The sequence below is a fragment of the Idiotropiscis lumnitzeri genome, chromosome 1, assembly GCF_059441095.1.
Source record: "Idiotropiscis lumnitzeri isolate Australia: NSW breed Sydney's pygmy pipehorse chromosome 1, RoL_Ilum_1.0, whole genome shotgun sequence".
Classification (NCBI taxonomy): Eukaryota; Metazoa; Chordata; class Actinopteri; order Syngnathiformes; family Syngnathidae; genus Idiotropiscis; species Idiotropiscis lumnitzeri.
Genome location: NC_142391.1, coordinates 31,273,544 through 31,287,450, shown reverse-complemented (window position 1 = coordinate 31,287,450; position 13,907 = coordinate 31,273,544).

Sequence of the window (13,907 nt, the reverse complement as noted above, 5' to 3'; positions counted from 1 at the left end):
GCTGCCTTTGAAATGTCTTCCATAGGTTTCATGATGTGAGGGTCGTTCAGACCACAACCGTGTTGTTAGTGAAAATGCAAACTTCCCGCTATTGGCCTGGTCTAAACGCTGAAAAAAATGCACATTGAGATTCTTTACAAGGTGCCCTCACCATCAATTGCCAGGCATGCAAATTACGGTTTTAGTTGAAGTTACATTTGATTGGTGTGAAAAGAAACCTTCCTCTCTAGAACCTAAATTGAAAGAAACCATAATTAATGGCTTCACTAACATGCTTTTATTTGATCATAATGGCTGCAGTGAATCTAATTAAAACAACAAAGCTTGTGATATCTGAAGAATGAGAAGCATTTGGGCCGGAGGATCTTAAACCTTACCAGTCTCAAGAATTTAAGCCAACTCCTCATCTACTGAACTACTGCCCCCCCCCCCCTTTGAGGCAGAAAGCATGACTATAATTTGGTTTTATGGGGAAACGCCTTGATAAAGACCACCATAGGCTATTGCTATTAAAAAATTAAAAAAAAAAAAAACAAAAAAAAAACCTTGATACGAGGAGAGGGATAGAAAAGAGGTCAACTATGATTAATTCCGTCTCCAAAGCAACAAATGTTTAAGTGGCTTTGTGCTTATGGCTTCAGAAAAAAAAAGCATCAAACAGACAAGATGGCCAAGTTGACTCATTTAGTTGAATGAGATCACCATGAATGGGAAGCGGAGTGGTAATTGGCGGCTTTCTCTTTAAGGGCCCCGCAACAGTAAAGAACATGTGACAAAGAGCCCCACACCACCTTCCTATCCTGAACAACATGTGGTAAAATCAATGCTGCGTGATGATGCAGCTGCAAAGAAATGATCATTACCTTGTCAATGCCATCACAAGAAAGATAAAACTGAAATCCATAGCATAATTTAAACATTGTTGACATTGCTGCTAATGAATGAAATACTTGGTCGGTGCATCTTGATTAAAGACAGACAGAATCTGATTGCTCTCAGTACAAGGAATGGTTTATAAAAATCCAAGCTAACTTAAGCCGAAGAAACATCATTGAGCCTCAATCAGACCTGCCCAGACAATAAATGGCAGTTTCCATGGTGAGCACCTAAATAGAATGTAGCAGTATTCCCAAACGGTTTCATCTCCTTTCATATATCAGCGCCGCTACGAGCCATGTGATTTTGAAGTGTCAGAAGAGTAAAAGAATTGGGAACCTGAAGGAAATCAACAAGAAAATGAGAAACATCCACTTGTTTCCAGAGCAACTGTTCTTATTCAACACTTGACTATTTGGGCACAAGCCACAAGAAAGTAGTTAAGTCATCAAGGGATGCAGAGTGCTGCCAAGAAGCAGGCTATCCTCAGCTGGTCTTTTATGACTCCAGTGCCTGTAAAAAAGATTTCAGTCCAATTAAACTACACCAGCTTTCTCCCTCTCTCTCTTTGTCTTTCTTTTTCCAATTCTTTATTTTACGCACCTCAATTGATTTTAATCTGATTCCATGTGTTGTTTACGCTGAAATGACACAGGCAGTGTCAGTGTCCAAAAATATTGGATTGGACTCAGTTCATTCAAGTGTAAATCAACAGTGGCTTAGAGGCAGTCAGGTGGGATAACCAAAGAACTTGTTCAAACCCATTAACTTTCTTTCCCAAACGTCACCAATTTTTTTTCTCATTTTTGTGCCGTTATCAATGGGCTTTCTTTGCCTTTTATAGACATGCACTCTCTTGCTCCAGATAACGTAATATTTGAGGCAGGAGGCTATGCTGAAAATATTCCACTAACAGTCCAAAGTTGTAAGTCGACAACTGATGTTATTTGACAGCCCTTCTTTTGCTGACAAGGACTTGCTGTGGGATAGTGTCAATAACCTTGAACAATGTCACATCATTCAGTTAGGTCTGAATTTTCATCAGAATCTTGTCTTGTACTTCCTTGCATCTGGTCTCTTTAGACCACAAGACCCCGTTTCCATTGCTCCAAGATTCCAGTCTTAATGCTGCATAAAAAAAATCTAAAATATTTTCCCTGATTTGATTTACAAATAAATTGAGTTACATGCTTGATCGTGGAAGAAATTAAACTTGTGAGTCAAACTACCAGTGTATAGCGGACAGTCACTTTTTTATTCGTTAAACAAGAAAACATCTCACTAAAATTGTCTAACAATTTTAGGTTATGCAGCATATAAAACCATCAAGAAAATAACTTATATAATTCCTGAGAACGAGAAAGAGCACTCGGCAACACTGAAATCTTACAGTGCTGCGCCGCCCCCAAACCCCACCGCCCCCTTCCTGCCCAAGGCTGTTGCAGCTGATTTGGGGATACATTAGGTTAGCAGTGCGGGTCCCATGGCGGCTATTACCTGACAAACTCAACATTGCATTGCTGCCAGCCAGACATAGGCGACCTCTGCGGCACACAGAGCAGCCTCTGTTGGCCTCCGAACGCTGGACTTAGTGTTCATGGACTGGCTTGGACAGAGGCTGAGAATGTGCACACGTGTGTATGTGTGTGCTGTGTGTGTACTCGCGTCATTAATCTGACGGCCATTTGGCTGCTGATCCAATTGATAATTTATCACAGCAGGTTGAGCGTGTCGAGTCAGTGAGGCATGCTTGTATGAATGAACAATCAATACCTACAGTATCAAGAGTTTCCCGTATGTTGGAAAAAATACTTACCGTGCCGTTGATGTGCTGAAGGAGTCGCTGGAGGAAATCCCTCAGTGAGGATAGGTGAAAGCACGTATCTTTCTGAACGTCCACAGTGTCGGCTCGGCCCCAAGCTTCAACTTTGTCCAGCCAAAACTTAATCTCTGTTTGCTGGACGAGGATCACTGATTGAGACATGGCTCAGCTCGCACGAGGATCCTTCTAGAGAGAAATTTGTCAGTTGTCATGATTACACAGCGTAGACATGGACTGTGTATTGTGAAGGAACAGGGAAGACAGCCAGTAAGCATTCACATTGGTTTAATCAAAGTATAATCATGTTTTGTTGAAGGTTGCACATTGTAAAACAATAAGGGAACACTATAAAAAATGGAACAAATATGCTCAAACACGCACTGACTCACAAACACTACAGATCACTTTTTTACAACACAAACACAATGTCTTTGGGTACACAGTCCAACGGGATGCAATACGAGGGCTGTATTCAAAATAATGAGTTATGACTCTTTTTTTTTTGTTTTAGTTTGTAGTTCACAGCTGTTTAGTTCTGCACGGCATCAAACACAGAAGCCTTTCTGAAAGCCAAACATTTATTTTGTGGCTGAAAATCTATACTGGCAAATTTTATTACCTTTGTATAGACAAGCATTCATTTCCACCAAAACCTTTCTTAACACTAATTGGAAAATAGTTTGACTATTTTCCATGACTGAATTATTTTGATTGAATTTGTTTTTGACAATAACAATCAAACATATGGAGAATTGTATATGATGGAGTGATTATACCTTGATATGTTTTTTACATACTGGTCATCCATGGGAGACGGTGTGGCCTGAGACGATATCAAATTTGACCCAACTACCTCAGCAAATTGCCAAATTGAAAACTCTTAAGGCATTTGGGTTTACCGATTTGTCATTTAATTAATCATTAAGAAGACGACCAACGTGACCTCACTATCCATGCCATAGTCCTCAGTCAAGACGGGATTTTTAAACTCTGGCGAGGGATCAGGAGTTCAGAACGTTCACGGAGAGATCATCCAATCCATCCGCTTGCGATGTGAGCCAGATACACTCAACACTGTAGTCAGCTATACGGCAGATCATCCATTCCCGGATTGTTAAGAAATAGATAAAAATGAATTGCAAATTGCAATGACTTTGACGGAGAACTACGTCAACATGAAATGATGCTTCCCTTAAAGCTTCTATTCAACCATGGGAAATACTTTCATTGTTGCTGTTGCAGAGCCTTTGCAACTCCTTCTTGTAATCAGCTGCAAACTCCATCTCTTTGTCAATGACCCACTGGAGGAGGTCGTTTTGGGCTTCCTCCTTGCGGAGTTCCTGCTCCTTCAAGGCCAACACTTCCTCCAGGCCCTTCTGATAAGACAATTGGCTTTCTGCTTCCATCAGTTCCACAAAGACCTCGTTCCACCTTCGCTCCTCTTTGTCACTCTCTGCCTGTTCTTTCGGGAATAGTTGCGTTGGACCTTCGGTGGCCACGTGGTCTCCCTCTAAGGCCAGTTCTTGGAGTCGCTTCATCCTTTCCTGCTCATCTCCCAAACACATGTCGCGCACCTTTTCGAGAAGATCACTCTCGTTTTTTTTCTTCATCTTTTCCACTTCCACCTCATTGGTCAAGTACTCCACCTGGTCCCAGAGGGTCTTATAGTCCTCGGTCTCCAGTTGCAGTTTGGCCGAGAGCTCCACCACGGCGGGCCCTTGTGACTTGACCCGCTCCTCTAGACATTGGAGCTGCGCTTGCAGGTCGCGCACTTCCTTCTCCAGACATTCCTTCTCCGCCGCAAAGAACATGCTGAACATCTTCTGGCAGGCCAGGCCATAGATGTCAAATGCTAATTGCAACAGGCGAGAAAACATGCTAGAATGATGCTTGGCGATGAACTCGGAATTTACGACAAGAACGGCTTGAACAAAAGCTTGCATACAATCTGTCATGTCAAAGCAACGGCAGAAGACATCCGCTGTCCTTTTGTATTTGGCTTCCAAACCTTTGTGATGTCACCAGATCAACTGCTTTACAGCCATCGCCATGGCAACCTCTAAATTCACATCTGACAAGCATTATGTAACAATATAATAGACAAAGAAACCTCCATGGCCGACCACAATCTGTGAATGGAGATTGTTCAACCTTTAAGAACCAATTCTTCTCATCGTAAATACAGTGAACCAATCATATTTGCATTTTGGCAATAGCAATTTTACCAATTTGTGGCCGGCCAACAAAGCCATCTGTGTCATATACACAGATGGCTTTGGCGCCATTTTATGGTATCTTGGTGCTGACCCTTTGTTGAATTGAGGGGAGGACTTCCATTTCCTCAAACCAGAGCTTTGTCTAATTAAAAAAACAGTGATTTGCCGCCATCTTGTGGCACCTATTTGCAAAAACAAACCGTTTTTTGGTGAGCGGCAATTACTTGCAAATGTATGCACCTCGCAGAAGGGCTCAGTCCTCATGCTGGGCGAAAACCAAGGGTTCGCTATGATGGAAATCGAAACATTATCATTATTTCAAGCTGAAAATGCCAACATCGTAAACTCTGTATTAACTGTAAGGGCAATGCTTTGAGGACTAGTTCAAAATGACCAACTATCAACTGCATATATATGAATAGAAATATAAACCCAATTTCCAACTATAATATACATTTTTTGTAGAAATTGTGTGTGCATGCTGAAGAGCTGATGCTGAAATGATGTACAGTGGATTCCCACTATCCCTGGCAAATAGGGACAAGTAGCAAAAAAAAAAAAAAGAGAGAGTTGGCTCACCCAAATTTTTTAATATTTTAAAATGTATTTTGAAAAATATTGGGGAAAGAAATATGCGAATTGGTGAATCCTTGCGAGCAAAACTGCTCGTATTCAGGGGTCTATTGAAGATCTGAAAATTTGAAAAATGGGGAAAAAAGATTGGAACATTTCTTTATTCGTTTGGGGATGGTAACGTGGAAAAAGTAGAAATCTGCCAAAAAAAAGTAGGAATATGAAATATATAATGTATACATTTTGAAGTGTTTTGACTCAAAAGAAAATGTGTTAATTTTGAAGGGAATTTGTTGTTTGAATTTGTTTCACCACAAATTAGATTTCATTTTCTGGGTGTAAAATTACGAGAAAGGTGGAAATTGTGAAATATGTGAAAATAGTGGCCCAGTTGTGAATACAAACATCCACGCTCATTGAATGTCATACTAACTGTTTCTCTTACGTGTTACCTAGTGAACCAAGGACCCCCCGTTTTGTACTAAATAGCCAAGACATACCACCATTCATTTGTCACTTTTTTTTTACTTTGCTGCTACTGGTAGCCTGAAGGCATCACAAGAAAAAAAATCCAAAGGAACCACACTTTAGTAGTTAAGTTTTCATCAAGAGTTCATCTCAAAGCATCTCTATCTTGCAATGGAAATTCAGAGCACATTCTTAAGAGACTTACACAACGCTGACAACGACCACATACATTGCCCATAAAAATATGTTCATGCACAAAAAGCGCTCTGAGCTAAGCTGCTGCTCCGGGGTTTGGCTGCCCAGAGACCCTCCGGAGAAGGAACAAGATGTGACGGGTCAAATATTATCTTTGAAGATTTGTACGACTAAGCTTGTGGATTTTAGGTTGAGGTCCGTTTGCTGTTCCAATTATGAGACTGTTTATATTATTCCAGTATAATCAAATCTCTAAAACATAACTTTCTAACTAACGTGTGCTGCTCTGTGTTATTAAAAAGTGTGAAAACATTAGGAAACCTGAACAAGTACATGGACGAATAAAATGAAATTGATATTCATTCAGCCATTGCCTACAATCACGATGATAGGCTATTTAAAGTGTAGATTTAAGAAATAAAATACACATTCGGAAATTTGACCAATAAAATAACTGCCATTTGGGAAGTGAGTCGTGTTTTTTTTTCTTTAACTTGGACGAAATGTGTCTTTTTTGACGCCATCGTGACACTCACGGTGACAGTATGAGCGGTGAAATGAAGCATAACTTACCCTTGAAACAATCATACGAAATCAAATCCCAGTAACACGAATGTATCGTTTTCATTTCTACAAAAAAGACAGAAACGTAGTCAAATTTTCCTAGACGTCCACAAACTGTATTTCCCACTTACACAAAGTTCCGGATAAGGGCGAAAACGATTGGCTGATAGACAATGACGTTTAGTGGTCCACGCAATTCCTTGTGGGAAATGTAGTAATCTTGATGCCGGAGGCGCGCGTCATGCACAGGGACCACACGTCTGCACAATTTCTATAATATTAAAAATGCACGTAAACATATTTCTAAAATGCATGTCTATATAGATTTTAAGACAATTAGTGAATATTAGTGAATTTAAAATTAAATTGAAAATGCATAAACTAAATCATGGTTTTAAAATTATAACAACACACATGCGTGCAAACCGTGTTCAAGAATTTTAGGGGTCCGGAATTCTGTTTCCTTCTGGAAGCCAGCAAAAAGTCTGAGCGGTCTTCTGGCTTCATATCGCTTACCTCAAAATTATTATTGACATTAGACTGTTGAACGCATGCACAATCAAAACACACCATTTAAAACCTTTTAGCTTTTAGAGGCAACCAAAGATTGGTGTTTGGAAAGGAGAAGGCTGCTGTGACCAATGTGGAACAGCATTGCCGAGTCTGTTGACACACACGCACACACCCAGCGATGCCAACAAATACCTATTTCATAGAAGCAACACACACACAAGCTGAGGTTATTTTTTTGCAGTGTGCGTGTGTTTGTGTGTGCGCGTGCGTGTGCACGCGTGTGTGTGGGTGTTCATGTGCATGTGTGCAGTTGTTCTCCAGATGAGCCCTCCGATTGCAGATGTTTTTGCAAACAGTGTAACAAAGCTGTCTGCTACACTACAGTCTCATCAACCAGTAGGTTGAGACCCAGATGAGATAATACATTTCTTAATTCTCAAGGCTTTTGTTTTTATAAACCCGTAATAACTGCATAGAGTTTTTGGAGATAAATGCAAAATATAAAGGGTTTGGGTTAGGGAAAATTAGGGTTAGGGTTAGGGTTATGGTTAGGGTTAGGGTTAGGGTAAAAATCTTGATTTTTAATGTAAACGCAATCAGATAATTATAGTTATATTGATGGGAAATTGCATTAGTGGAGAGTCGTGTAGCATCCCAAAGAATCCAGCAGAAGGTACTTTTCTTACAGTGATAAAAATAATTAAAATGACAATTAATAAAATACCCCAATAATTAAGAAAGAGAGTAGATTGATTACCAGACGTATTCTTGTCTTCCTGAACAGTGTCCACACATTGAGTACCCCAACACATATATTGCTGTGCTAATGGTGAGTACATATCCCATTACCATGGCAACTTGAATATGGACCTACAAAAGAAATAGACAAACATAGGCTCCCACTTATGGGAGGAGAAGCTAGAGAGTGGGGTGCAGGCAATGCTAAATGTGCTTCCAACTAAACTCAATGCAGCTCTGCTTATCTTCTGGGTTTGATGTGGTAGCATGCGGGTGTCGCAACCATAGGGTATATCTGTGTTTTGGCATGATAGTGCCTCTGCATAATAGTTTTTGAGACCGTGTAGTCCCTTGAAAGAAGCTCTGGATCTTCACGCAGCATAGCTACCAAGTCAGGGTCATAGAAACTCAGCCTGTGGTCAAAATGTTCAGGAAATCCAAACGGCTTGCTCACAGTCATGTTTTCTAATATAGGCAAAAGAAAAAAAATACTTGGTTGTTTAATTTGACAAACAAAAGTGAATTCTGCAAAATAAGCACTTTAAGTAAAAGTGATTTTTTTTTGTTTACTCCGCTAATCCTTGAGCTGATGATTAATTGTTTCAATAAATACATACTTGCATTAAAGCTTTACTCACTCACTGCTACTCATTCATTTTGCTAAGTTCAACAAACAGACACCACATGCGCGCGTATTCGCACACACATCCACACGCGCACACACATCCCTTCCTGCCAGATGCATGGCTCGGATTTACACATTCTTCATAACAAATAAATCTGCAGGAAGCATCATACTGCTTGTTGATACCACACCACATCAGCCACTCTTTCTGTGTCAAGAGGGTCAGAGTGAGGCCACGCAGACACCTTGAAAACCATTCAACATAATGTGTGTGTGTGTCAATTTAGTTAACCAAAACTAACGAAATAGGTCAAACAAAAAATGAAAACAAAAACTCTTTACTTTAAAGGAGATTGATGACTGCCTGATGACAGCTCTGAAGCGGCCTGGGATGCACGGGACGTTCATCAGTCTTTGTTGAGCTGTAAGCGTGATCTTCAACTTGATGGCGATAAGTGAGTTCCTTGCACCATTTGGATGTCTTCTCCCACAATGCATTGCAACCTTGACATGCATGAAAACAAATGCGCCAAAAGCATAACGGAGATGACAGCTTTCCTCTTTCAAACTACTGCCAGACACATTCATCAACACCAACATGCACACACACACGCTCATACGGGGGTGGGGGTGTGTGTGCGTGTGTTTTTGCACACAGTTACTATTACTATGGGGAAGGAAATGTGTTTAGGTGCTCTAAAAGTCACGATATCTTAAATCATGATGTTTAAGTTGGCTTCATTTCCGGGAAGTCAGTCGGGGTGTGTTTGTGTGTGTTGGCATGTCAGGCGTGATTGACAGCGATGTTTTACATGAATGCACTTTCCTGCTATCCTTGAGTGATGACGATATTGAACTGTAAATACATACATGTTCATCACTCCAAAATACAACTAGCCCAAACTGGCATTTTCTTTTTATCTATCTGTTCGAGTGAAGCACTCAAGAAATGCAAAAAATATCTAAAAAGTATTTTCACCTAAAATGTCATTGAGAATGATATGTGATGGAATATAGGAGAAAAGCTACATTTTTATGCAGATCTGCACCAATATTTAATGGTTTCATCCTTGTTTCGTCTGCCACCCATCTACACAGTTGAATAGAAACGTATCTGGTTTTAGTCCACTAACTATCCTACTCACCCACTCGGTTAAGTAACAAACTAAACTGAGTCAGCAACCTACTAAATTTTTGTGTTCATGGGGCAGGACAATATTTTTTATACGTGATTTGTCAATACTGCAATCCATTAATCTCCACTGTACAGTTTTTTTTATCTCCAGGAATAAATCCGATTTGTATTGTAAGTTATTAGCAAAGTATATACCGCTATCTAACATTAACATTTGGCCCTGGTGGAGGTCTGGTCAGTTCACTTGGTGACATATTTTTCGCATTTGGACATATTTAGCTCACCAGCAATTGCTTTTGAAATTAACTTACTGCACAAATTCTAATATTTTACTTCTCTCACGTAGCTAAACAAAGCAATTAAGCCTCTGTAACTAAACTTCTAATAATATCACTCCTAGACTATCAGTTTGGATAAAAGCAAACATTATAAACAATGTCCCAAGTCTTGTCCTGGTGCAAAATAAAGCAAATAATACTGTAGGTTCTTTTTTTTTTTTGTAAATAAGATAGAACACACAAAAAAAAAAAACATCAATACAACAGTAGTAAGGGTCCCCTGTTTTTACTATCCGGGGCCGGGGCATGAGAAATTCGTCTCATGGGCCTCTTTTTCCTGAGGAAGCTACACAACAACCTCGTGGTTAACTTTTTACAGGTGCGCTGTGGACACTGTCATCTCAAAGTGCATCACAGCGTGGTGCAGCTGCCGCACTGAAGGCTCATTAAATTCACTCGCTTCATGATTGGAGGCCCACCTAACTAAAAATGGGGGAGACATTGAGCAGGCCTGCTGTCGTCAAGGAAGGGCCCTAAACATCATTCTAGCTATCACTTCCTGTTACCTCGCTCTGGAAAAAAAGGCAAACATAATTCACTGTTATTAAGTTTTGGCAGTGAAAGTAAATTACGGGATTTCTAGTCAAAGAGGTATTGGCATGAATTAGTCAAGAGCTGAAAAATAAAAAACATTAAAGACAAAAAAAAATTTGTAAGTCTTCAAATTTAACTTCAACGTTGGTACCCCACACTGCCAACACAAAAGTCAGGCGAGTGTACCACTACACCATTAGCAACCGATTATCATGAGTAATTCTTCAATATTTTTGCAATTATTGTTTATCATGAAATCCTCAACACACAGATGTCTTTAAATGTCCCATTTATGTGCTGGAGAGTTACCCAAATGTTAATGATACTGCAGTCCGAAACTTTCAATTCATTGCAGGCATTACACTTGATTATGCTTGTGCAAACAATTTTACAGTTTTAAAAACGCTCAGCCATACATTTAGGTGACAGATTTATGAACTTGATAAATAAATAAATAAATATATATATATATATATATATATATATATATATATATATATAGAATATGCCAGATTCCAGGAAGAAATACACAATTATTTGAAATCCAGTATGTGCATGGACAAGCTGCCTAGTAAAAATGTCTCACTGAGAATGAATGCTGGCTTAATGGCTCTCACAGCCGACACAAAGAAAGGCAAATCTAAGGACGTCTGCCAGCATTGTGATTATTTCTGAATGTTGTGGCCGCGTTGAAACACTCTATATGCTGATGCAAACAATTGTGGTGTTTTGCTTCTTCTCCTTCTTCGTCGTCATCTTCAGCCACACATTTCTTCAGTGACCAGCCTCCTCATTTCCTCGATGCTTCACATCGGCGCCATCAAACTGAAAGTGTCCTCTTAGTCTACAGCATCATGGGAAAATTTGGCATCGAGATAGATAGATAGATAGAAAATATTTTTTTTCTTTGCGGAACGGTTTTGTCAATCACTGAGTTCATTTAAGGAAACGGTAAAAGGGTGGTTCTTTTTCTCCTTCTTCTACTTTCTTTTGAAAGGTTGCTGCTGGAGGTCCCGAAGGCTAAGCGCAGCCTCAGGGGGGAACATGCCTTTTCTGTTGCCGGTCCTTCCCTATGGAATGAGCTCCCATTAAATGTGAGGCAAGCCCTATATGGAAAGCGCTCCGTTACAGCTCTAGCTGTTGAGAAATGCTCAGTATAAATACAGTTGTATTGGATTGTATTGCATTGTTTTGGCGGTTGATTGTCAACTTTGCTATACAATATGCGTTGATGAGGCTCAAAATGCTAATTTTGTCTACAAACTGTGCAACAAAATGGCTTATTTTGAGCATTGAAGTTCATTGAGTTCCACGTTTGGTCACGGAACAAATTACACTGGGTTGCACTGCAATTAGTGTCGTAATTTTAGTAAATCAAATTCCCAATTGTACTACTTCAAGGGTATTTAGTTGAGTAGAGTTTCTTCTGAGTGTACAGCTTCACTGAAACACTTTGGTCAGACACTAAGACACCATGCAGATGCGTGCAAGCCAGTCATCAAATGAAGCCGGAAGAGGCCTTATCTTACCACCGTGATGTGCCCCAGAACGGTGAAATTAACTAATGATCTAGACAGTCACCATTAGCTTTTATTTCCCGTCTGGGCTTATTGATTCTGGCATCATGACCAATGCCTAATGAGGACCAGGGCTTAGGCAGAGGACGGATGCACTGAGGACCCCTGAAGGCTCATTCACAATCGAAACAACAAATTGTAGAAGAAAAGCAAACATACGTGCACTTGTATGATTCGTTATACTGTCTCAGACTCACATACCTACCCCCAAAGTACTTTTAATTCCTTAATTTCAAACAGACTGGAGTAATATACTCTGGATGTATCAGTTTTGTCGCCGATGAGGAAATGCAAGCTTGTGTGTGTGCGTGTGTGTATGCGTGCGTGTGCATGTTTGCCATGTGTGTGTCTATGCGTGTGCTCGCATGTTGGGAGTGTGTGTGAGTGTTCAACACTCCCACTCAATTTCCATGCAATCCACTGGACTAATGGGAAACAGGTGTCTATACAGGCAGTGTAAATGTATATGTACATTTCAGTGCAGTGATTGGTTGAATGCATATCATAGTGCACGTGTGTGCGTGTGTGTATGTGTGTGTGGTGTGTGTGGGTGCTGTGGATGCCAAACACACCCCCACCCCCACACACACACCCCCACACCCCCACACGCACAACACACACACACACACACAATAGAGACAGGGTTTGCTTATTCAATATTTTAATGATGATTATTATAATCCATTAAATTAACATTTCCGAGGGATTGTGCCACATTTGCACGCATCTCGATCAAATTGTGTTATAAATGTCATGTCATTATCCACAGCGCTTATCCTGTACAGTGTACAGGGTCGTGGGAGGGTGCTGGAGCCTATCCCAGCTGACTTCGGGCGAAAGGCGCACTACACCCTGAACTGGTCGCCAGCCAGTCAGAGGGCAGACATAGACACCGTCGCTGAGTGGGAACTGAACCCACGCTGCACGCACACAACTCAGGCGAGTGTACCACTACACCATCAGTGACACTGTGTTATAAATAATTAATAATATAACCTCAAATTGGACCTGCTTTTTGTGAATCTAAAATCTTTATGTCATCAAATTGATAGATGCGCTGAGGGGCGAGGCAGAAACGCCCACTTAGGCGTAAGGCGACAAATTGACAAAGATGCCAAACAAAACCATTATAACTGCACGAAAATTACAATTTTACTAAATTTTCATGGATAAAACAGAAAAAAACTAATTTCAGTTTCTTGATCAAAAAATATCTAAACTGAGCTTGTTAGTGAAAAATCGGTCATCGTGGATCTTGTCCTCCTTTAAGCAAGCCCCCAAAAAATGCTAAATTCTAACAGAACTGACAAATTTAAAAATATGTGGTCATTTTAAAGTGTGGCCAAGATTAAAAAACAGCACCTACTAAGATGGACAGCAACAAAAGCACCAATGCTAACACTGGCACGACATGAGAAGTGGACGGAGGGGATGTCGCGGAACTTTTGATTGTGGGCCTGTGGAGCCACAATTTAAAACAAAAGCATGTGATAATTGCTTTGTACTGTGAGTGACTATGGTAAATACGAAGCAAGAATTTCTGAAATTAATGAGTTACACCAACTAGCAAAGCATGAGACGTGTCCTGGCACGACTAGCACCATTTGAGAGTTGAGATCACTTAATCATCCGGCCATCCATAATCTGATCCGCTCACCCTGAGCTTTAACTTAAATTCTTGAGTAACAAAAGAGATTCCTATTATATATTCATATGCGTGCTAATGGGAATAC